This window comes from Protobothrops mucrosquamatus, unplaced genomic scaffold (genome assembly GCF_001527695.2).
Source record: "Protobothrops mucrosquamatus isolate PMUCROS unplaced genomic scaffold, P.Mucros_1.0 scaffold_13, whole genome shotgun sequence".
Lineage (NCBI taxonomy): Eukaryota > Metazoa > Chordata > Lepidosauria > Squamata > Viperidae > Protobothrops > Protobothrops mucrosquamatus.
In genome coordinates, this window is record NW_015386089.1 from 938,307 (window position 1) to 963,857 (window position 25,551).

General features: G+C 41.9%; 1 protein-coding gene across 1 annotated transcript in view; it reads left to right on the forward strand.

Annotated features, from left to right (window-relative positions):
* The window catches only part of SYN1 (synapsin I), an 88,323-nt gene that overhangs the window by 679 nt on the left and 62,093 nt on the right, over positions 1-25,551 (forward strand). The gene's annotated exons all lie outside the window — the stretch shown is intronic.

Below are 25,551 nucleotides of genomic sequence, written 5' to 3' on the forward strand. Positions count from 1 at the left end.
TCCTTTCCTCCCTCCCTCCCTTCCTCCCTCCCTTCCTTCCATGGTTTTTCCCATTCAGATTCAAATAAGCTGTGAGCTATAGATGGGGGAAGGGGCAAATTGGGATTTCCAAAATACTTCATATTGAACTTCTTCACGTAAAGAAAGGTGGCGGTAATGTAAGGAGGCGAAATGGGGAAATAGCCTCTTTTGTTTCACCCCTGCCTGATCCAGTTATAGGGTCCCTTAGGCTCTTTTTGACAGGGCCCTGTTTCCTCATTAGTTACTTACATTTGCTTCTAGGATCACCCAGGGATGTTGAAGCAATGTACAATATACCCCCATTACTATTGTTTCAGCAAAATAATAGGTCAAGTGGCGCTAGAAGAAGCAATCCGTTCTTAGTGAGAAAGGTAGACAATGAGATGATGTATTCTTATATCCTAGCTCAAAATCCCTTGATATCCTTTAGTAGGGTGTTGTCCATTGACATTCCTGATTCCTTTTTCACTTTTACTTCATCCCACAATCTTTGTGGACTTTCTCTCAGTTCTTTATTTGCTATTTAATTTATGTAACATCCTGTACTTTCCTCCATCGAGGTATTCTTCTGTTGAAGCTATATATTTGCAGAAGTGGATTTCTGTCTGTTCCATGTCTGAGCAAAGACTAAATATCTATAAGCTCTTGCCATGATGGAGAGAAATACAAAGAACAGGACGAGAGGGTGTTACGGTGAGATCCACCGGAGATCCACTTGGGTGTATAGAGTCTAGTTCTGTTCGAGGGCCACTGCTGTTCCGTTAGTCCCAACAAGGAGATGCACAGTGACAAGAAAGGGAGAGAACACTTCCTGTGAAATTTTTTTGCAATGCAGCACTACAAGATGTGGCAAAGGAAGTGCTGTTTCCAAGGATGCAAAATAGCAGTTTGGGCATTCAGGGGGCTTCCAGAAATACCAACTTTTGTATCACAGATCAAGCTAGTTTGGGGCTGGATTGTGAAAATATCAACTACGGTACCAGTCTGGCAGTTCTCCTACCCTGCACACTGGATTGTCTAGCCCTCTTTCCTTTCAGTTCAGCTTTAAGAGTTAGGGTGGCTTTAATAATTAATTAGAAGATTCGGGGATTTGATCTGGGCAATCTCCTCACCGCCACTTCATGAAAGATTAAGGAACAGCATCTGAAATTTTTCTGCAGCTTATTGAGAGAGCCACTTGACTTGGTTTTTTTCCCCAAAGATGTTTAAGGAGGATGGCAATTTCCCTAGCCTGTGATCAGAATTATTCAAATGACTACATGGTATGGTCTAATTTTAACTGAAACATATTCAGAGACTCTCAGATCTCCTAATAACAAGCACATTGATCCCTGTCTGATATATACCTGACAGTCATTCTAGTCTCTTTCTCTTACCCTATCATGCCTTAAATTGGTTTTCCATCATCAGGTTTCAGATCTCCTGGTAATTCTTCCTGAGCCCACATTTTCTCTTTCCTTCCTTCCTTTTTTTTCAGCTTCTTTTTTGCAAGTTATTTAGCTGTGGGCCCATTCTGACTTGCACATTCACTAGTTCATAGACCTTCAAATCCCAAAAATCAACACAGACAATTTATATGTATTTGTGGCCTGTTAACAGTAAAATTATGATCTACTAAATAGGAAATGCAGGCCTTGAGCTATCAGTCTATTTATGATTCAAGATCTTTCACAAAGCATAAGTCCAGTCAGGATAAAAATTTAGAAAGGATGTGATCTATGACATGTAGTATAATCAACTAGATGAATTAAACCTCTCCTTAGTGACTCATCCCATGGAATTCTTCTTGAGTTTTCTATTCTGCTTCCTTGGTTTCTAGTATTTGGTGCAGTCTTTTTAGTGCAAGAAATGAAGTAGCATAACTTCTCCAAAAGGGATATCAATATAAGAAAGGATTGTTAATTAAGTACAACAAAGGGTTTTGTGGCACCTTAAAGAATCAAATATATAAAGGCAAAAAAACCAAGGGTTAATATAACACGGCAATACCAATATGGGCTTTTTTTTTTCATGTACTGAGAAATCAACATGAATAGATTGAGTTCTAAATGATAAATTGAGTCTCTATCAGATAATTCCCAAGACCCAGCCGGGAGTCTAAAATCTCCTGGCTTCCTGATGATGTATGGAGGTCAGTTTATGTAATGAAGTATGGATGGAGGGTGAATCAGCATTGAGACGGAATGGGGCAACACCCTATTTCCTCATAGCTAAATGATAGGTTTCTATAGGCTGGAAAGGCCAGGCATGCACCAAGGAAGAGGTTTTTTTTTTTAAAAAAAAATTTTTTTTACACTTTTTGAGAAATTTGTGATACTGACTACTGCCAGCAAGCAGATAAGACAAGTCTATCCACTATCCATTTCGGGAAAATGGATACACAATTCATGGTCCAAACGGGAAGACTAGCCAAAGTTTCCTTTAATGCCTTTGGATGCCATATGAGACTTGATACAAGAGCAAGGAGAATTTATGGAGGAAAAACATCTTTCCTGACCTGAAGGGCGCACTCTGGCCTGTACCTTCTAGATGGCATTGCAGTCTTCCATTCTCATGGTTACCTCCAATGGAAGCATGTGCTCTGTTGCTGTTGGTGGACTTTCTGCCTGTTCATAATGTTTATGGATTGCTCATATTTCAAGGGATGCGAAATAAGTAATCTGTTAGGGATGGAGCTGGTCCATATTTCATGTGCGCAGAAGCTGACTAGGTTGCAGTTCTTTACTTTCAAGGCTGACTAGGTTGCAGTTCTTTACTTTCAAGGCCTTCAAGTAAAAGAGGAATGTTGCCCAAAACAAGAGAATGCATAATCAGTTATGCTCTTGAATGAAATGTTAAAAAAAAGGAGAGGCTGCTTGGTAGGAATATTATGGATAAACCTCAAAATGCTGTGAAGTATATTAAGAGGCAGGATTAAAAGTTGGCCATTAGGAATCCCTCATTTCTCTCTCTAATGAGAAGACTTAGTTTAAATAGCGTTTAGCAAGATTGAGAAATAGAATCACGGACTGGATTTCATATATTTATAAGAATTGAGGCCAAAGCAATGGTGTTCTTGTTTAGTTGTGCTTTTCCAAATGGAAAATAACCTTGAATTTAAGATGACCTTTTCAATAGAAGCATATATTGGGGAAAAAATCTGTCTGCCTCTATTTTTATATTCTTAGCAAACCTAAGTGGACCATAATATTTTAAAGGTAAAATATGTGTCTCTCTATTCTAAAGATAAATTATTTGGGGAGGGGTGGGGGGGAGTTGAGATATCCTTTCAGATAAATTTAGTACTTGCTATCTACTTTATAGGGAAATACAAGGCTAAACATGAGGACAATATGATAGTCATGGCAATATTTGTCCAATGTCTTTAACCTGGACAAATGGCTACCATAAATCTAAAGGCTGTTTGGATGGTGTGGAGAGGGACCAATCATTAGCCACCAGAGGCAGTCATAGGGATTGCAAGGGAAGAACAAACTTTCCAGGTTTGGTGAACTTTCAGGAGAAGCTAGACTTGCAAAGCCCGTCAATTTTAAGAAGCAGAATTTCAGCCAGCTCATGCCCTCATATCGGAGGAAGGGTCATCTGCTGAAATCCTGCCTCCCATGAAAGTTTCCAGCGTGAGCTTGGTGCTGGAACTAGCTTGTTTTCCAGATGGGTTTTTGCACAGTCATTGCTGGAGCCTGGTCTCCTAATAGCAAGAGGGAATTACTCTTTGGAAAAAAAAGAAGACCAGCAGTCTGTTGGCCAATCACACTGCTGGCTATGCCCATTGTTTTTTTTTTATCTAATGGGATCTGCAATAAAATGTTACAGTCCGTAGTCTCCATCCCATTTGGAAAGCTTTCATCTAGCTACTATGCCACCAGCATCAATTTTGATCATCTTATTATGTTTCACCAAAGGCAGCGGAAGAATCTTGTGGGCCCCTAATTAAAGAGTAATAGATATACTCCAGGAGGAGGGAGGGATCTGTAAGCCCCCAAATGTTGCTAATTTCTATTATAGCATTAACTTTTGGAGATTTAAACCAGATGTTGCAGTGTTTCTCAACCTTGACAATTTTAAGGCATGTGGACTTCAACTCCCAGAATTCCATAGCCAGCATTGCTGGCTGTGGAATTCTGGGAGTTGAAGTCCACATGCCTTAAAATTGTCAAGGTTGAGAAACACTGTGTTAGAGTGTTGGACAGCAATTTATCTTCGGTTTCTAGACTATTAGCTCAGGAATGTCACTGAGCATACTCAATCCTCTATGGGCCTGTTTGGAGGATTGTCTTCTTTTTGTTTGTTAAATTCTTTTACTTACTATATTTTCCTTTATCAGAGGAACATTAATACAACATTTTGTCCTCCTGAACATTCTGCTTTATCAGCCACTGAGCTTCATGGCTGAGGGCTGATTGGGAACCCTAGTTTCTATGATTCTGGTTCAGTTGGATGCAAAATGGTTGCAGTGCATCCACATTAATGTTGGTTTTCATAGAAAGGGCATAGTGCCCCAAGCACACCACCAATCAAGGCTTCTACCATTTATGTATAGATGAGCTCCAGAGAAATAAGAACCTTCCTAGGAAATTGGAAACCCTAGAAGAAGTGATGTGACTATGACTGCATCTTTTTTTTTCAGTTCATGCTTTTTTAGGACAGTGTATTCACTTATTTCAGTGTATCCTCCATGGAACTCAAGCTTCTTCCTCTCTTTGATCCTCACAACAACCTTGTGACGTACATTAGCCTGAGGGAATGACTGATCACCAACTAGACATCATTGCATAATGGGAATTTAAATCTGCAGTGACCCAGACCAGCACTAGGCAATGCATCATATTGATTTCGTTTGTCCTGTTTGAGTGTTGGGCTTTCGTGCATCTTCCTTTGGCTGTGTAAGAGTCAGGAGGCAAAGAAAAATCAGAGCTCAGCATTCTCTGAAGAAACAAGCTGATCTTGAGCTTCACCACTGCAGAATACAGAGGTCTGACATGACTGAACATTTCTATGCTAAATATCAGAGAACATAAATACAGCCTGGTCTTTTTCTAGGCCTCCTACTTTTTTGTGAGGAAGTATTTATTTATTTTTTTAAATGTTGCCTATAAGGAATATTACATGATCCTCCCACCTGCCTCTGCAATTTCTCACTCCTGAGAAATTTACCCACTCCTTTACCCACCTGTTTTTCAATGCTTTGATATAATATTGAGAAATGAATTTTTTCTAGGCTGCAATTCTGAGAGCTCTGATGGTTAGTATATTATTGCCAAGGTGAACTGATCGAGACTGTACAAGTCCAAAATCCCAATAGAAAGCAGCAAGGAGATATATAACCTCCTTGTTTGGTTCCATGTAATTGCAAAACATGTAGATTCCATGTTTTGCAATCCAGAACCTAGCCCTAATATTTGTTTCCCCAAATGTATATGCAGCTCATGGCAATATCTTCATTTTACTAAGGGATGGGTTCACATATTACAATATATAGGGTATAAAGTATTGTATGAACAGATCATTGTTTGAACCCACAGTGTGTTTTATAAACCTTAGTTTATGGTGTTCCTCGTTATGGATCCTATTCATTCAGTAAACCAAACAAACCTGGGCATAGCCCAGAGCTATCAGAGAGCTGGGACTGCAAAAATGAAGACACCCACTAGATAAAGGATAAATAACAGTTTAAAACAAAAGAGGGAGGGGGAAGAGTATGTTGATAACCACTCAATAGTAAGAAGGATGCAAATCTTAACTCTTTATTTTCTTCTTTCTTATTTTTCCTTTGATTCTTTATATTTTTATTGTATTTAAAACATTCTAATACAAATAAATTTTGAAAAAAAACATTGAAATTGCTGCTGGCAATCTGGTACCATGGAGTTGGTCATTTAGATTTTTCCAATCCAGATCCGATAGTCTTAACATTTGTTTTCCTCTTTGGCTGATGTGTAGGTCCTTCCTTGGTACTTTATATTCACTAATATGGTAGACCACGGTGGACTTTTGCCCAATCTGGTGGCCTCAAGATATGGTGGACTTCCACTGCAATCATTCTTAGTCAGAAAGATCTTGGGAACTGGTACTTAAGCAAACTGAGCTACACTTGGATAGCACTATCTTGGGCTCAAGAAGAAATAGCACAAATATTACAGTTGCATATCAATTGAGTAAAGAGTCTGGTCAAAGTTGGGCAAGAAAATCTTGGTTTTAACAGGAGCTACTCAAACCTCCATGTCTTTTTAACAAGTCTCTTAAAGGTGGAACACCCTTCCTGATCATAACAGATGGAGGGGGGAGATTTAGCCAACTGCACTTAACATTTTGGTTTTCCTATCTAGATCTAATTCTTCACAGTACTCCTTCCATGTTAACATATACCCATCTATAAAACTGCAATAAATTTGATTTCAGTAATTGTGCTTTGAAATAGGTATGTATCTCAGGGGCAATGTACACTGCTCTATATAATTATCCTCTTCTTTAATCTCACTATGATATAGACCCCCCCACTTTTTCTTTAGTTCCACCCCTGTACCTTCTGTTTTTAGTTAGTTCAAGATCCAAAGCTTTGCCATCCAAGCACACCCTGTGCTTGGCATGCCAACTGGTATCCAGGCAATCTGAGCAGAGAGATGCCAGGTCCTGGGTGACTGAAGAAAAGTTCTTGAGATATGAAGTCCGTTCCCCCCCTCTCCGACATCAGAGGAAGCATCTTTGTATGTGAGATGGGATGTAGAAAAACACAAACATATATGTAGGACAGATTATCTGATGATTTACAAGGTACGATTTTTCTAGCATGTGTGAATCCCAGAAAGTGCTGCTATATTTCAGATAGTTACAGTAGGCTATATGGATTTGTAAAAAAAAATAGCAAGTTGCAACACTTAGCTATGTATGGATGGTTTTTTTTAAAAAAAAGTTAAGTGGTGTTGGACCTGGTTTATACTAGAAAGGGAGAACCAGGTCTGCAAATTAGATTGAAAAGTTTTTTTTAAAAAAAGTCTTGGAAAAAGCAATGGTAAACCACTTCTATACTATTGTCAAAAAACCCTAAATGGACATGTCCGCATAGTAACCAGAAGCTAAGTTCAGTTTTAGTGAGATTTTCTCTTTTCTTCTCCCTCCATAGTGACACCAATGTCTGATAGTTAACTGATTTTGTCATATTTTATTAGGGCTTGGTGATGCCTTGGAAATAATTTGAAAAAGCTTCTTTGGAGCACTACCATGTAATCTTAGGAAACACACAGCTGCTTTGAAGAGTTGCAGACATGTGCTATATTTGTGCCTCTAGCTGCTTCACTGGAATCAAATAACCCTCTCAAAAGTGGAAAAGTGGGATTTAGCTGGGATAGATGTCCATAAAAGGATGAAACCAAAGACAGTTCCATCAACAGCGCTGAGATATGATGAAATGGAACCCCTGTGTCTGCTGCTAGGTTCATAGTATATTTACAAAAAAAACCCAAAGGTGATTTATTGCCTTTGCATCCTGCTTTTCAGGCTCCCCAAATAATATTCTAGGCTGCTATTGGGAGAAAAAGATATTGGTCTAGATCAGGGGTAGGCAACCTTGGCTCTTTTCTGACTCGTGGACTTCAACTCCCAGAATTCCTGAGCCAGCCATGCTGAGGGAAAAGGGAGAGGTTTCCAAGCTGAGCCATGCTGGCTCAGGAATTCTGGGAGTTGAAGTCCACGAGTCATAAAAGAGCCAAGGTTGCCTACCCCTGGTCTAGATGGAGCTTTAGACTTAGTATACCTAATATTCTAATGTTCTCAATCAATTCTAATAACATACTACATTAATTCAAAACATTGTATTAAATTGGGAAGGGGTGACTATACAAACACTTTATTTAAAAAGTCCTTGGTAAAGTAATAGAATGCACTTTCATGATGTGGCCCTTTCTTATATGAGGTTCTTAGGTCTCTGAGGCTGGCATATGCCAGACTGACCCAGATGTTCCCAGATGCATCCACAGGTTTCTAGCAAGTGGAAGCCATCAAAAGCTTGCACTCAGCTTGCAGATGACAGACTAATAACAGGGCTACAAAGGAATTCCCTTTCGAAGAGACGTGGCCTGCTTGAAGCAGAGGGCAGCTGAGATGAGAAAAGGGAACTGTCATGCCCTCCAACGTTTTACTCAATATTTCTCCTTGACATGCTGCTCTTCCCCCACCTGACTGCTTGCTGGGAAAGGGGAGTCTCTTCCGCAAAGAAGCTGGTGCTTTAGGAGGATTGAGCCACAGGGAGCAGAACTGCTGGCATTTCTCACCGGATCCCTGCTGGGGACGATATGTTAGGATGCAGAGGTGGTTGTTTCCCAGCAGGCCAAAATGGAGGGTGTCAATGCCTTGGAGGGTGCACAGCCCTGAGGAGAGGAAATTGTGGCTTTGCTCCCATGCTGTCTCTCCTTGGTATGTGATCCCGACTAAGGGATGATCAAAAGGCTGCCTTGTAGGCCTTGTCATCCCTTCCCTAGCATATTGTTCTGAACGCATATTGTTCTGAACGCTTTGCTTGAACCATCTGATCCCGTTTGCCACCCTCCCCCCCAATTCTTGTCTAAAAAACAAGGTGCAGATAGTTGGGATACCACTTCTCATTACCCTTTATCCCTGGCTCTGCTGAAGGATTCAAAACTCATTGCTTTGAATGGCCTTTGGCTTCTGGGCAGAGTTGTCCACTTTTGTGGGCATTTCCCCAGCATGCCTAGATATTTTACTTTCGGCCCCTTGCCAGGTAGGATTAGGCCTCCTTGGAAGTGTTGTTGTAGCTGTACAAGTAGTCCTCAACTTTACAACAGTTCATTTAGTGACCGTTCAAAGTTACAACAGCACTGAAAAAAGGGGACTTATGACCATTTTTCACACTTAAGACCCTTGCAGTTTTCCCCATAGTCACATGATCAAAATTCAGATGCTTGGCAACTGACCCCTATTTATGACGGTTGCAGCGTCCCCGGGTCATGTGATCACCTTTTGTGACTTTCTGACAAGCAAAGTCAGTGGAGAAACCAGATTCATTTAACAACCGTGTTACTAACTTAACAACTGCAGTGATTTACTTAACAACTGTGGCACAAAAGGTCATAAAATGGGGCAAAATTCACCATAACAAATATTTCACTTAGCAACAAAAATTTGGGGCTCTATTGTGGTTGAGGACTACCTGTATTCATGCTACATGACAAGCTGCAAGTCCAAGGTATCACAGGGAAGTCCAGAGGGTGCTTAGTACGTACTTCTTGTTTTCTGTGCTTCTTAAAGACTTTCCCTATTTTAGAGCACTAATCCTGGTTAAATGATGGTGCCTTTTCTCTCTCTAATTTCTCACTCGGCTGAACATTGGTAAGATTTGGTCATTCTGCAGCTGCTTCCCCTGGCCTTGTCACCACTGGATGTTTTGGACACAAAGCCCCAGAATGTAGTCCATGGGCTGTGTTGTTGAGGTTCAAACTGAAGAGGCTGCGGCCCAGAACCTCTGGAGCTCTTCAGGCTTAGGAAAGGTTGTTTTATAGCATTTCATTCCCTGTCCAAATTGTCTCTCGCCTGACATTAATGAAGCGATCCTCTGCGTATTTACTCAGCTGATACTCCCTTTCAGATCAGTAAGGCAGACATAATACAGAATAGGCCTACACACACTTACCTGAGAGTAAATATGTTATGGGAAAGAATGGAGCTGATTGAAATGGGGAAAATGCCTTTTGTTTTTAGTGCACCGGCCTGCAAATAGTGCATGAAAAAAATAGAGACTGTTTTTCTCACAACACCTGTGTATGAAGTCTATTTTGAACTACTGACAACATATTGTGTAGGACACTTGTGCTTATTCCTTCCTAGAGCGGTGCCAAACTCTACCCCTTCCCCCATGGCTTTTAAATCACTTCAGGAGAAGCTATTCCAGACAAAATGAATGCTGCAGGCAGAGTCTTTGATAATAGGCTGGGACTGGGTGGCCAGAGAAAAGGTAGCTGAATGTGCAAATAGGTATAACAAGCATGTTTCTATTTCCATTTGCATGTTGTCAGATATTTTGGCAACTTTTTTGCACTCCTTTCAGCATCTATGTTGATATACAGTGTGCTGGATCTCTCTGCATCGGATATGTGGCTGTTCTCCTGTTTTAGACTAACTAGGCTATATTCAAAGGTGATCTCACATGTACGATCATTGCAATACTTCTCTATATTGATTCAAAGCAATAGCCTGGAAATGTTGAAGAAATCCTTTTGATCTGAAAAAAATGATCAGAAGCTCCCAAGACTCAAGGGCTAAGACATCTTTGGAGCTAATTCCCCATCTCCTCCTCTTTGCAAGTTCTTAATGGAGGTGCCTTTTTTGGGGTGGCTGGCTGAGTGGGATAGTCTAAAAGTCTATTTCCATTTTAGCGGCCTGAAGGCTGCTTCCAAAGCCTATCCCTGTGGGATTCCAGCTATAGCTGATCCAGAGGGATTTTGTTGCAAGCCAGTTGCCTGGTGCACATTATTTCGTGTCCAGCACTGCATCAGGAAGCGTTTTAGAAATGCTGCAATCCTACAGGTGTAGTCACAGTGATGGATGGATTTATGATTGGTCTGCAGCAGGCAGGGAAGAATTAACACAGCTTTTTGGTCAGGATCAATTTTGAGCTTAATAGAGTATTTTTGAGAACAGGTAGCATTGGCACAGGAAAGAGAGAAAAGGTGTGGTTGGTAAAATTATCATTATCTATATCCATCTATCCATTATCTATCTATCTATCTATCTATCTATCTATCTATCTATCTATCTATCTGTCTGTCTGTCTGTCTGTCTGTCTGTCTGTCTATCCGTCTATCCGTCTATCCGTCTATCCGTCCATCCGTCCATCCGTCCATCCGTCCATCCGTCCATCCATCCATCCATCCATTCATCCATCCATCCATCCATCTATCCATCTATCCATCTATCTATCTATCTATCTATCTATCTACCTATCTATGCTGGAACTATCATTTGTTGCATTATGGTTAGTGGGGGATTGGGAAAGTCTTCTAAAACAGCCTTCCTCAATTGCTTCCTCCAGATGTATTGATAGTTCTAGAGATGATAACCATATACTGTATTGATACTACAGCTCACAAGACTGGGGATTGTAGTTCCAAAATTTTTAGAGGGGTAAGGTTGCATATGTATTAGCTTTGTTCCAAATTTATGATTAAGCCCCATCAAGAGAGGCAACCACATTTGTATTTAAAAACATCTAGTGCTTGTTTGGTTTCAGGAGGTGGAACCTGGGAGAACATTTGCAGAAGCAGAACAAAGACTTAAAGGTTATTTGGCTATGCTAGACTTCATTTCTGTCTGGACTTTGGGGCGGAGTAGAGGAGATGTGGAGAACAGTAAAAGGAAAAACTGGTAATACCTCTCCAGACATCCTACTGCTTAAGTATTAATCCAGCCTGCCTGTATTTATAAGGCCTTTGGGGGAGGATTGCTAGATGCAGGGAACAGTTGCCTTTCCATGTGATGTAGCCTAATGTCTGATGCAGCTGTGCATTAAATGGCACGTTCAATAAAGTGGACTCTACCATGGAGAGATTAAAAGCAAGGGGAGGATCACTGTATAGCAATGCATCTGCTACTCCCCCTGATGCACACATATCTCCAGCCACAATCACTGGAATCAAATCGATTGCAATTTCATAAATGGGGATGCATTAACGAGAAAGGCCTTTTGCAAATGGATTAGATCTAGACAGGAAACCAAATGTTAAATGAAGTGGGTCAAAAGTCCCTCTACTCTCTTCTCCATGTAGTGTGACTAGAAACAGTGCCCCATATTTAAGAGACTCACAAAAGTGATGTAGTTAAAAAAATACATTGTGGTTTGAGTAGCTTCTGTTTAAAGCCAGGCGCTGAAGTGTACACTCTATGTAAAAAGGATTGAGACATTTAGGCTCATTTTTCTTGAGCCCAACCTGTCCAAAAGTACAGACTTTGGTTCTCTTAAATCCTTAGCTCCTGAGAGCTGAGCCCTTTTGTGGTTAGGAATGATTGCAATAAAAGTCTACCAGATTAAGAAGTCCACCAGGGCTTACAATATTTGTGAATATAAAATACCAGGGAAGAACAAATATTAATGCTACTGGAGCTGGACTGTGAAAGTCTGGAGGATCACTAGATGCCAGTAGCAATGTCAACTTTTATTTACTTTTTTACAGTTATTTAGTAGGAGCCTAGATTTCTGAACCTCCAGTTCTGACAGCATAGTTCTATACCTAGATTTATTTCACTGTGGTTCATTCAATAATATGTACCGTACAACCAAGAATGGTTTACAAAACACAATGTGAGTTTATACTACAATCTGTCCCTACAGTATTTTATAGCTTATTTAGGATGAGTTGACTGAGCCATGAGTTTACTGCTTCAAGCTGCTGGGGAAGATGGTTTGCCATCTTGGAACACAACATCATATAAACAGCTATTTCCAAATAAAGCAAATGGCATGTTAAGGTCTAGCTTAATCTGTACCTTCCTGACTTAATTTTTTACTTGCTGGTCATCACTTATTTAAAGGAATCTTAAAATACAACCCATCATCCCTTGTAACATTAAATGGTGTGCTCCATTTTATGCTATTTTCAGATTTTTACTATCGCTGCACGTTACAGAGAAAGACTCAGTTTTTGCAAATTGTAATTAAAATATTTACGTCTATGAGCGTTTTGCATATTCTAAGTCTGAAAATGTTTAAGACAATTAGGTTACATTATAGTGCTGATCTCTGAGACTTTCAGGAAATATTGGGATCTCTACTTTATGGAAGAAGAATACCTTGAAATGAGATGGTTATTTTTAGCAGTATTCTCCCAAGTAGAGATCCCACCTGGAGCAACCCTTAAGAATTATATTAGGAAGGGATACTTGTTGTGCATAGCCATCCTTGTGCTCCTGCTCCCTTTGCAGATGTGGCAGAGGAAATTATATATATATATATATATATACACACACACACACACATATACAGGTAGTCCTCGACTTACGACTGCAATTGAGCCCAAAATTTCTATTGCTAAGCAAGACAGTTAAGTGACTTTTGCTCCTTTTCATGACCTTTCTTGCCACAGTTGTTAAGTGACTCACTGCAGTTGTTAAGTTAGTCACACGGTTGTTAAGTGAAATCTGGCTTCCCCACTGACTTTGCTTGTCAGAAGTTCGCAAAAGGGGAACCAACCTGACTGCAGGACATTGCAAGCATCGTACATTTTAACCAGTTGCCAAGCATCCAAATTTTAATCCCTTGACCACAAGGTTGCAACTGTGAGAAATGGTCCTAAGACGTAACTTCAAACAGCCACTAAATGAATGGCTGTAAGTCGAGGACTACCTGTAACTGTCCCAAAGGAGATGATGTTTCTCTGGTAAGATAGGTCACCTGTTACATTGTTGCTGGTTTTAAGGCTTCCAAAGTCACCTTGCACCTGGCTGGAAGGAAAGAGAGGGACTAGCATCAAGGACTCAGTTCCAGTGGCAATGAGTGCCCCCTTGGAATACCTGAAAAGACCAGGTTTGGGACAGATTACCACGGAGAAAATTTATCTATATGGTTGCTATGAGTCGGCCGCAACTTGATGGCACACAATCAGTCTGGGTGTGTACTTTGTCAGATATGGGTCCTGCATGATATGGCATGTGGCATTAAAGGGATGCCCTATTGTTTAGCCTCTAGAGTCTTTGATTGGGGTGCCAGGAGGGCATCCGAAGAGGAAACTCAGCCCGAGCAGTGGATGAGATCAAGAAAAGCCTACGCCTGAGTTAATTACTTCCCCATTTAATTAAAAGTAAATTAACTAAACACAGCTAACGTAATTACTGATTACTCCCTGGTGTATTTAATGATTACACTGTATTAGTTATTAGATTGAAAATAAATATTTTCCTGGCAACATTTGGAGAGGCGGTGGGGATTATACTGAGCCTTAGGGCAAGGGCCATATGGGGGGTCTGCAAATGCAGGTTGTGTACCCACGATCCTAACCTTAGTCTTGCATTTCATTAGTACCCAGTGAGATGCTGAGCCTTAAGAGTGCCCCTGGAAGGCAACCACATCTCCTGATTCATAACATATTCCTCCTTTCTCATTCTAAATGCTGTGTGCAGAGAGCGACGTGCTCTTCACATGCTCAGAGGTGCTTTGGTCAAGATGGAATTAGCATGTTAAAAAAGATGCCAAGTTTGAGCCTTGGATGAAGTTAATTCCAGAGAGGGTGGGTTCTGTGAGAATGCAGAGATGTATTCTTTCTTTCTTTCTTTTCAGGGGGTCCAATGCAGAGGAATGGTGCTGTGAGGGTGCTTTGATGCAGCCTAAGTTCAAGGCAGTGTGTGGCAATTCAGGATGTGTCGATTGTTACCCTTCTCCTTGGAGATGAAGCAGGGTGGTTTCACAGGGTGTCAGGTTATAAAAATACTGCTGTGAATGCTCACACAGCTCTTCCTGGGGAGCACTTGAAAAGCATTTTATTTTATTTTTAACCCAGCAGAAGGGACCCAATACAGGTTGCTAAAACTTTAGCCTGCACTTCTGTCTTTTTTTTTATTATTATTATTTATAAAAAAAAGCCCTTTCAAAAATCCTCAGGCTGTTGCTTTGTAGCAGAAGAATAAGAGCTACTGTTTTTCCTCTAATCTTTGCATTTCAAAGAGATTTAGTGAGAGATTTGAACAATTTAGTGACAGTGTCACGTAGCACTAAGGGCAACCCGCTTGAGAGGACCTCACCGTGTATATAAAAGGACCTGACACATGTTTACCTCACTTCTGTATTGCCCGACATGAAGTCTTCTCTGCAGCGAAGGCAGGGAAGACGGGTGCAGACTTGATGCACTGCGGAGTCTGTGACTTGCTTGTCGGGCAGACAAATAACGGAGCCACTGAGTCCTTTTGCAAAGGCTGCATGTTTGGCAGAACCAGTAAAGCTGCTTCTAGATGCTGCCCTTCAAGCTGTAGGAGGCTGGCACGTTTGAATTCAACCGGAATTAAAACAAGAGCAAGCCTCCGCACGCAGAAAGCCCCTGACCCATCTCGTGACATACTTAACGGTATATGGGACTTACTGGCTAGAATTCAATGGGCAAGGTTCACCTATTAGGCGAATTCATAAGCCATGGTTTGCAAAATACCGTAGACTGCTTCAGGCTTGCAGGTCACGTTAAACAATGATCAAGTCACTTGATTGCTTGATGCATGTTATGTAACTCCAGGATCAACACCATTTTTCTCTCTCTCAATTAGTTTGGTTACAGTTGCTATTTGCAGGGAAGTTCTTGAATGGGAAAACAACTTGGCAACTGATTATGGTCCAACGCGGAAAAACTTCACACCCAATTCTGCACCATGTAAAAAAGGTCTTTTAACAATGGGGTGCTGCTCCTTCTGTTAGACTGAAGTCCATGTGTGGTTATGTAGGACATGTTGAGGGCCACCCTGTAAACCCAAATGGAAACCCTGATTTTTATAATTTTTACAGCACTTTAAGCACGGAGGAGAGGTTAAAACTAGAGCTGCAGATTCTTTGAAAATTTGGAAGAGGTTGGAACACTCAGGAAAAGAAATCTCTTTAAAACAGCCAAGTCTTTTTTTTCAGTCTTACAATTAGCCTGAGGGGGGGGGGGGGGAATGCTACTGCTTTAATGCAACTCATGACATAAGCCATGTCTTTCTGAAACTCACTCAGCACCTTGAAATATATGTGGCTGCTTGAACGAGGCACTCATGTGCATCCAAAAACACTTATTCCAAAACATTTTAGAAGAATGTGCAGTTCTAGTGGAGATGCCCTTAACTTGTGGTGACAACATACAATTTTCTTAACATATACAGAAATAGTTTCCAGTTAAAAAAAAATTCAAAATATTGTTCATTCTATCCCATTCAAGTTTATAAATTGTTTGTTTTACAATAAGTTATTTCTTTATATTCACAGACAGCTCCCTGTCATTTAGAAAATTTTATAATAATTTCCACTCCTGTTCAAGCTTTAATATACTTTAATATAACAATTATAATGAGCATTATTTATGTGTAGTGTGATTTCTACTATCTGTGGCTTGTTCAACAATTTCGGATTTAAAAACCCAAATTCTTGAGTTAAAACTGTCAGAGATCAGTTCTCTGACTCTTAAAATTTCTCTCCTATTCAGGAATTATTTGTCTGCATTGTTTTCTGAATAAAGGAAAAGAGATTCAGTTAATTACAGAATCAAAAACTATGACCTGCCCTTTTTCCTATCCAGTTTGGGGGTCTCTGAGAACCATAAAAGGGATGCCACATCAAGACCACATGCAGCCACTCCCCTGCTCTTTATCCCCCCCCCCACTTTAGCGCAACCATATATGTGTACTGTAAGTGTATGTACTGCAGGGAGAGCATTTTGTTTAGAGCTAGATCTTCTTTTGCCCCACTCCCATCTCATGTACAGAATTGGAGTCCAAAGGAAAATGTTGTCATGATGAACATTCTGTGGTTTGCTGTTATTTCTCCCCTCTTATCACTCCACACATACACAAGGAGAAATAGCTGCAGTGTCTCCTGATTGCTGGGAAAGGCAGCAGTGGTGTTGATAGACATTTCAGGTCCAGGGTTCTGCATTCTGGAGGGTTCTCCTCCTCCTCCTCCTCTTTTCTTTGCAGGATGGTGAAAGAAGACAGCACACTATAGGGCAAAAAATCCAACAACCCTAGAATGGAGAATTGCACAGAAAGGAATAGATGTGGAGGCATATGATGGGTTACGAGGAATATATACCTGCGTGAGCCTCAAAGAACGTGGCAGTACTTCTAAAGATGAGGTGCTGAAACAGATCTTAGGGGGAAGTGTAGTTGTGCCTATTGGAATCAAACCAGCTGACAGTTACCCCCTTAATTCTACATTTCTCTCTTTCTGCTAGAATCTCATGAAAGCTAGGCCCCTCACTTCTGGGGCAAAACTTAAAGCAGGGGACCCAAGCCTATGGTGTTGATGGTGGAACAGATGTCATTGCACCTCAAAAAAGCTGATTGAAGCTCTGCAAATGTGAAAAAAGTGATGCTTCCCCATCAAAAGGATAGCTTCCCGCTACTAAGCTGAATGTTCAGTTACAGAGGATCTTTACAGGAAAAGCTGATAACATCCTCGTTAGCTATGGGATGAATGACTGGCTGGGGTGTGTGGAATTAGCAGAGCACCAAAATGTACTCTTCTTTGTGTGGGTGGCAGACACAGTAGAGCACGTCTAAGCGATCAAAAGCGCAGATCTGTAGCAGTGCAGAAACAGCCCAGTTACACAGTGGGTTTCAGTTTGGTAGCAATAAAGGACTGCAGAGATAGTGAGCTGCAATGCGGAAACCACGTTTTTTTTTTTACCTAGCTCAAGTCTTTTTTTCTTTTTTTTTTTGAAGAAAAGCAACAGTGCCATGGAAGTTAAGGGATAATGTTATAAAAACGTGTGTGTCTTAGTCACAGTCGCTGCTTTTCAGTCTCTTTCCCCAGGCGGGCTATGAATGGTTTCCAGTTTTGCTGTACAGTTGCAGTGAGATAGCAAGCTCACATGGAGCATGTTTTCTCATTGAAAAGGATGCCTGTTAATGGTCAGGGCGGTGCTCTGCAGCATAAATTAGGACTCGCCGACAGATTCCTGCCAGCAATTTTTTTCTCTTGGCTCAGTTATAATTTCTTTCTTCTGGCCCGTTGCCAGAACATGATACCGTATACTTATTTATTTAATTTACATCTTGCCTTTCTTTCAAGGGCTCAAGGGTGGATCCATAGCATTTCCTCCTTCCATTTTCCCCTACAGAGACGGTATTGGGAAGTAGGTAAAAGAAGAAAAAAAAATAAGGAAAAGATCAGGCATCTTCTTCCTCTACCTTTTATTGTGCTTAAAAGATTACAAAATCCATTTTTGTCAGGGGACTACTTTGCCCATATGCCTGGGTAAATGTTTTTTTTTTTTTTAAACAACAACAACAACTCTTCAGTAGGGTGGGGAAGGCAAAGGATCCTTCAAGTGTTCAGACTCAAAAGCCTGCATGTTTAAAAAGACCCAGACAGGAGAGACTACACAATAATACATTGCAAGGATTGAAACGTAATTGGCAAGAAGCATAAAAGCAGCCTCTCAACTCTGAATGCCAGGCAGGAGGAAAGTTAAGGGTTAAACGGTGCACTAGGACTGAACACGTAAACTACAGCATAGAGCCGTGGATCCACTTGAGAATTTAGCTTTCAGTGGAAAACAGGATGGCTGAGCCGTTCACAGTGGCTCAGCCCTGTGCAATATTTTGCAGAACACAGAAGCGCCGACTACCCAAAAGTGCTGCAGCAAATCCTGCAGGAATTGGAAAGATTTCAGCGTCTTGTGTAAAGGTCGCAAGTGAATGACACGACATGCAGTAGACGGCAAATATATAAAGCACCAGGATTGTCTTTGCAGGTTAAAAACAGAAATGTAGTTTGGATCTGCACAAACCCGGGGAAGTTTCCTTAATGTAGTGCACGCGAAAGGATCGTGCAGTTGTGTTGCAGGCAGAGAATGGGAACGCGTGCCTCCTTGATTTAGCTGTTCTTGCAGTTAAAAAGGGAAAATGCAAATGGACATCTCCGTTTGTCTCCGGACAAATGGTGGTAGCAGTTTCTGGAGCAGTATTTTAGAGACAGGCTGCAAATTCTAGAAGGATCGCTGTACAGTAGATTGTAAAGCTGGTAGTTGACCAGGCTATTATCTAGAGAAAAACAAGAGAAGGGCTTTAGAAACGCAGTTGCTGCTGCAGAGATAACTGCGAACAGGGAATATCGATATATTTAGCCATGACAGCTGCTCTGACTCGCATCGGAGGCAGCTTTTTCCAGTTTAGCGCCTCCCGGCAGCTTGGGAATAATCTAATTCCCTTTGGCCCATCGGATGGAGGATTATTGTAGTTGTGATCCTGCACGGCTGCACGAGGGGCTTTACAATAATGGGGGATGTCAGTGAAGCAAAATAGGGACCGAGTCCGCTTGGGAAAGGTGGCCCCTTAGACCTGGGTTTAGCAATGCAGCAATCGGAGCCTGAGCTCCAAGGGAAGGGTGCAGAGCTTTGCGCCAAAGCGCGCGGGGGGGGGGTCTGCGCGTCGGGATCCCGCGCACCGCAGAGGAGAAAGCAAGAGTGTTGACTTGGGAATCCCCATCGGTTGCTCTCGGGCTTTAATAGCTTGGTAGATTTCAGGCTAGCTCGAGTGGGCTGCGGACTTGCTCCGCGCGTGGGGAAGAATCAACACACAGTACAGCATCTTGCGACCAGCAGCTCCCCTCCTCCAAATTTGTCGCATGGCTAAAGCAGTTATTTTCTCTCTCTCCCCCTCCCCTTCCCCCCCTCAACCCGGTTCGACTAATCCTAGTGAGTCAGAAAGCTGTGGGGGCGTCTCCGCGATGCTCCCAATCCGTTACGGAAATAGGGGAAGGGGGGAAAGAGGGGGGGGGGGAAAGAGAGTTAGTCAGGATTGGGAAGGGTTGGGAAAGGGGAGAGGGGTAAGTGCCCTGTCCTAAAGGGGCGACGCAGATCCGCGATGAGAGGTTTGGTGGTACCAACTGCACGCTAATCCTTGCCCCAAATGGTAAAGGCGACCGTGATTAGATGGCTGGAATTTCATTCTTTGCAAGGGGCGCAACATTTTTTTCGCTATATTTTCAGGAAGTCTACGTTTGGCATAGGGAGAAGAGGGGGGGGGGAAGCTTTAATCTTGATAGCGCGGTGATAGGATGCCCAGCAGCTCGTGAGTGGGCTGCGAAGCTAAATGGGATGAGGTTCTTAGTATGGGAGACCATCACGGCATAGTATAGGTCGAGAAACGTCCTAGGAGCTCAGGTGCAAAGAGCTTGCCAAGAAAACGTCAGGGGCTGGGCTCGATGGAAGAAGACGCTTTTAAAAATCTGGAGTGACCCTTTTCTTTTTAAACAAGAATGGGATTCAAGCCTCCCGGGAAAAATTCCCAGTAAAGCTTACGGAACTACGATTCCCGACATGCCTCAAAGCGCTGCGTACTGGCTGGTGCTTCTGGGAGTTGTAGTTGAGCAAGAGCAGTTTGTTTCCTTTTGGGGGGGAAGAATGGTGCAGTGTCCTCTGGCGGGAGCATGGCAGGCCGACTGCAGGCCCTCTTTCCTTTATTTATGTTTGGTAAATTACAGGGCTCACTCTTGGCAGTGAAAACCCCTCTTTTGTTTTGTCTCTAGTACCAGAATAATGAGGTTAGATTAACAGGGGTAGGCAACCTTGGCTCTTTTATGACTCGTGGACTTCAACTCCCAGAATTCCTGAGCCAGCCATGCTGGCTCAGGAATTCTGGGAGTTGAAGTCCACGAGTCATAAAAGAGCCAAGGTTGCCTACCCCTGGGTTAGAAGAACTCCTGACAGGAAAAACAGAAGGTGATTTGTAATGGAGAATGGCTGGTTTGTCAATGCTGGATTCCCCTCCTTTACATGTCAGAAAGTAAAGAATCTACTAGTGGAGAATCTGGTCTGGAGATGGTCCAGTATTTGTTGATATTATAATTACATATGTCTGAAATATATGTGCGGATTTCAAAGCTATTTGTTGGGAATGTGGACGGCCACTTTGGTCTAGTGCAGTGGTCTTGCAACCTTGACAACTTTAAGACTTGTGGACTTCAGCTCTCAGAATTCCTGAGCCCGCATGGGAATCCTGGGAGTTGAAGTCCGCAAATCATAAAGGGGCTGTAGTTCCCCCCCCCCCTTCTGCTTTACAGGGTTGTTTTTGTGAGGAAAATAGGAGAAGGAAGGAGTACTGTATGTGTTCACTGTCTTGAGTTAATTATAAAAACAATAAAGGTGGAATATAAAACAGACAAATAAAAAATAGATAAAATTAAGTACTATTTATATGGCAAAATGGGCAGTTTATGGTCTGTGGGCCATATGTAATAGTCCTGACCCTCATGTTTTTAGCCAGCTCTGACATGCTGGCCTAGTTCTGCAGTTTCCTGCTGAAAAACCATCAGTGTCTTACCGTTTTTAAGTGGGAAATAATGAAATACTCATTTATGCCATAGATTTTATACACCAGAAAAGAGCCAGACCTATCCCTCCTTGGGGAAAATTTAGAAAATCCTAGGCTGTGCTGTACAGTATGGCCTGAGCCTGTGACTTGTTGCTTGCCCTGGTCTGGGGTGTTTCTCACAGCTATCGCCTTGTGTTCAGTGGTTTGAATCTTCAGCATATTTGGTCTCCTTTCTGTCTGCTGCAGTCTCTGCTGACGTTTGGTAAACGGAGGAACAGCTTGTGAAGTTGCTCTACTGTACTATGCAGTGTTTTTCAGCCTTGGTATTGCTGCCAGTATTGCCGGCTGGGGAATTCTGGAAGTTGAGGTCCATATAGCTTAAAGGTGCCAAGATTGAGAAACATTGGTACTATGTCTAGACTTGATAGAACAGGAAGCAAAGTCCTAAAATCTGCCTGTTTGGCTTACTCCTCGGTAAGTCCAGTTTGTGACACTAGAGGGCACCATCTTACAAAGATTGGCATAGCTGTTAGACTAGACTAGAGGGTAGCTTTTAATCATTTATATCTTATATATTCTATAGCCACTTTGCTATCATATTTCTCTTTTATGATAAATATAAACTTAAATAGCATGCTTTATCACAGGGGTCTTCAAACTTGGCCCTTTTATGACTTGTGGACTTCAACTCCCAGAATTCTTCAGCCAGCATGCCTGGCTGAGGAATTCTGGGAGTTGAAGTCCACAAGTCATAAAAGGGCCAAGTTTGAAGACCCCTGCTTTATCATAAGATCTCTCTGCAGTCCAATGTTGGCACAGAAAGACCACAAAGGGAGGCCCTGAAACAGCACAAAGACAACCCATATGAGGAACCATCAATTGTGGCTATGAAAGAGATACAGGTGCCCTTTGGTGCTCACTGTCTGGGCAGAGAAAGGCATGCTCTTAACGGGCAGTAGAGTTTCCAGGCAAGGGCCTGCTCATTCTTGGCAAGAAGTGAGCACTGGTTCATTACGTTCATGTTCCTGATGGCTGGGCAGGAACACAGATTTGGGACCAGGACAATTGAGAATACCCTAGGAAGCAGCATTAAAAATCACAGATAGATGCCCGTCAAGGCAGATCCAGGGAAATGTAGTGTCTGAAATGGGTCACTCCCCACTGTTGGCAATTACAGCTAAGGCTCTCCATCTCTACTGCAGAGCAGCAGCTGTCCGTTGTGTGACTGGTTATGTTCAGTTGGCCCATGCGTCCCCTGGAGTTCACAGTGGTTCTGATTCTGTAATTTACTTTTCTTTTCCAGGAGGGACATCTTAAGGATCTCCCCCCCCCCCCCGCAGTATGAAATGCCTCCATCAGAAGCTCTTACCCTTTATTCCGCTGCAGTTGGTAGGGTCTGCTTGCATCTCACCTAGAGTCCAGGATACTGCTAGTTATACATGCACCACTGATTATAAAACGCTAGCTTAGAGGACATTGGGCAAAAGAAATTAGACGTTTTCTTATAGTGGTCCCTCTGTTTGCTAGTTGATAAAATGTAAGAGAAGGATTGGTTTGTGCTGCTGGAAACAAGCTGGGGGGGGGCTTTTTTTTTTTTAAAGAGAACCAGCCACTGACCTCCACTTCTTCCCCTCCCCCTCTCTAAATTCCTTAATGGAATTTGTTTACTCCTGAGATTGAGGTAGGAAAAAAAGCTTCTTGCATAAGGAGTAATGATTTTCATGAATGCTGGCATCTAGTTTGGCCTGGCAATGGGACAAACAGAAGGGAATGGAATGGCCCCCTTGGTGTTTTTCCTCGCTTGTGAAACTTGCAGCGGGTTGTTTTCAATGAAGCCAGAACACTGGATTAAATGGCAAGGCTGTCCTTAGGGAAGGAAATTTTTTCCCCATGTTTTCAGATTATTTTAATGCTACCCTAAGAAGGGGCAGTAAACAGGATAGGGGGAATTTAAAGACAATAATCGGGGAGTTACAGTTTTTGATTTTAATTGGAAAATCCCTTTCCAAAAGGATAAAGCCAGATGTTTAAATGTAAAATAAGTTTGCTTGAGAAAAGAGAAAAGCAGGAAAAATAAGGGAAGGCAACAGTCCTTGCTGCCTTTTCCCTTCCCAGAATTCTAGATTAAGGTGGTCTAGCAGCTGATAGTTATGTATTGCCTGCTTAGGTGGGACAAACTCTTAATTTTTTGGTTTGTCCCTAAAGTAGCTTCAAGTCAGAGGTCTAAACAGATGGAATTCAGTTGTTTTTCCCAGCCCAAAACAAAATGATTTTTTTCTGGTGAAACTCAGTTTGTGCCTTTTACCATTCTCCTTGAGGATTTCTGATTTGCTGGTTAGACCCAAGATAGTAAAAATGGAACGGCCCAGGTTTGAGACCCAGTTGCCATGTGATGGGGTGAGCTCCCATTACTTGCCCCAGCTCTTGCCCACCGAGCAGTTCGAAAGCATGCAAATGCGAGTAGATAAATAGGTAGCAGTGTTCAGTGTGCCTCGGCGCATAATCATACCACATGTCCACGGAAATGTGTGCAGAAAATGCTGGCTCCCTCGCCTGAGAAACAGAAATGAGCACCATCCCCTAGAGTCGGACGCAACTGCTCTGGAGAAATATTTATCTTTACCTTTATTTGATTGGCTAAAGCCCTAATCATTATCCTGAAAGAGACTGGCTTTAACTTGACTTCCTAATAATATACAAGCAGAAGTCACCTCTTCTACTTTTCTCTGAAGATGTACTGAACCACAGTGTCTTGGCCAAACAGGTACTAACTAGTTTAGCTAGAGTGACTACATTGATTTTTAGGGCTGGGCACTCTTTGAAAATGACTTGGAAGAAGAGCTTCTGACCATCAGTGCCATTTTAATATCTCCTCTGTTCATTAAGTTAGCCATTTTAATGCCTCTCCTATATTCATTAAGCTAGCCTGATTGTTTTTTCAGGCTGTTGTTCTTTTAAGAATCACATGGATATCTTAAAGCAATGGTTCTTCCTTCCTTCCTTCCTTCCTTCCTTCCTTCCTTCCTTCCTTCCTTCCTTCCTTCCTTCCTTCCTTCCTTCCTTCCTTCCTTCCTTCCCTCCCTCCCTCCCTCCCTCCCTCCCTCCCTCTTTCTTTCTTTCTTTCTTTCTTTCTTTCTTTCTTTCTTTCTTTCTTTCTTTCTTTCTTTCTTTCTTTCTTTCTTTCTTTCTTTCTTTCTTCCTTCCCTCCCTCCCTCCCTCCTAATTGGAAGCCTAAAAAAAGTCAGGCTATTTTGGTGAGCAGTGGAGAGGTGCTAAACCTGTGTGTGACCCAAGCGTTCAGATGGGAGGTTCACCATATATTGCACCCAAGTTCCAAAAGACCACAATTCCCATGCATTTTATGCCTCGTAATAAGACTTGTTCATTCCATGAAAACTTGGCTAGTCCCATTTTTGTGTGTTTCTCGTACCTCCTGGTACTTTTTTACATGGAAACTATTGGTTGATTTAGAAACCATCTTTTCTTGTGAGAAATGCGAGCTTTGTTTTCTTCCAAGTCTTAATTCTGGTATGTTTCACATGCTGAATAAATTGAAATCTTTATTTGCTGCTTCCTTGGCCTGCTCCGAGTGGGTCTCATGTGTTACATCATTCCTACATGTTGACTCACACAAATCAAGACATGAAACTACATGTCATTAATTTGTGTCATTGTATAATTATTGGCATTATTTAGCAGTGATAATACAGTGGCATTAATGCATTTTCCATTAATTAACGTGGGGGGATAATGAAGCATTAGGAATTCTCCAGCTGGCAATATTAGAGTATCTGAGAAACATCAGTCTGACTGATGGCACTCTGTCCCAAATATCTTTTAGAGGGGAACTGTTATAGAAAGGATTTGGCAGCGATTTTTAAAATTAGTATCCCTGCAGCTTATGCCAGTGAGTTTCAGATGTTAGGGAGAGTTCTTTGTAGAGAGAATTATCTGAGAGAGGAAGAGCAGGTTGGCCTCCTGCTTAGATGCTAATTAGCTTTTTTCTTCCATCTGTTTTTCTCTTTTTTAGAGCAATAGGCTTAAATTTATAGAAAATTAAATGAAAGCCAGACACTTAGGGGACACTGTTGTTTTGCCCAGTCAAGCAAAATGCTCGGTCTCTCAAATCATGAGTTTAGTTAGGAATGTCGTGGCTAAACTTACCTACTTAGTGATTTTACAGTTGAACCATAAAAGTCCTGGCCAGTCCTAAAAGCTTATGTTAGAAGTGTCTGTTGGAAGAGTTTTGATGTATTTAGGCCTCTCAGTGTGGAGCCAACTCACCAGATGCAGTGGGGGAGGGCAGTTGTCACAAGGAGAAGAAAGGTCCCTTGTGAAGATGTATTTTCGTCCTGGAATTGCTTTCTGGATTGGAGGGAGGTCTTATCTAATTTGGCTTTTGCAGTTAAACTGGATGTAATTCGGAGTGGAGGGGATGATACTGTTTATTATTGGTCACAACAAACACTGCGTGGCTAGGTGAGCTGTTCCGTGAAGGTGAGGTACAGTACTTGCCTTCGGTAGCTGCATTAAGTAAAA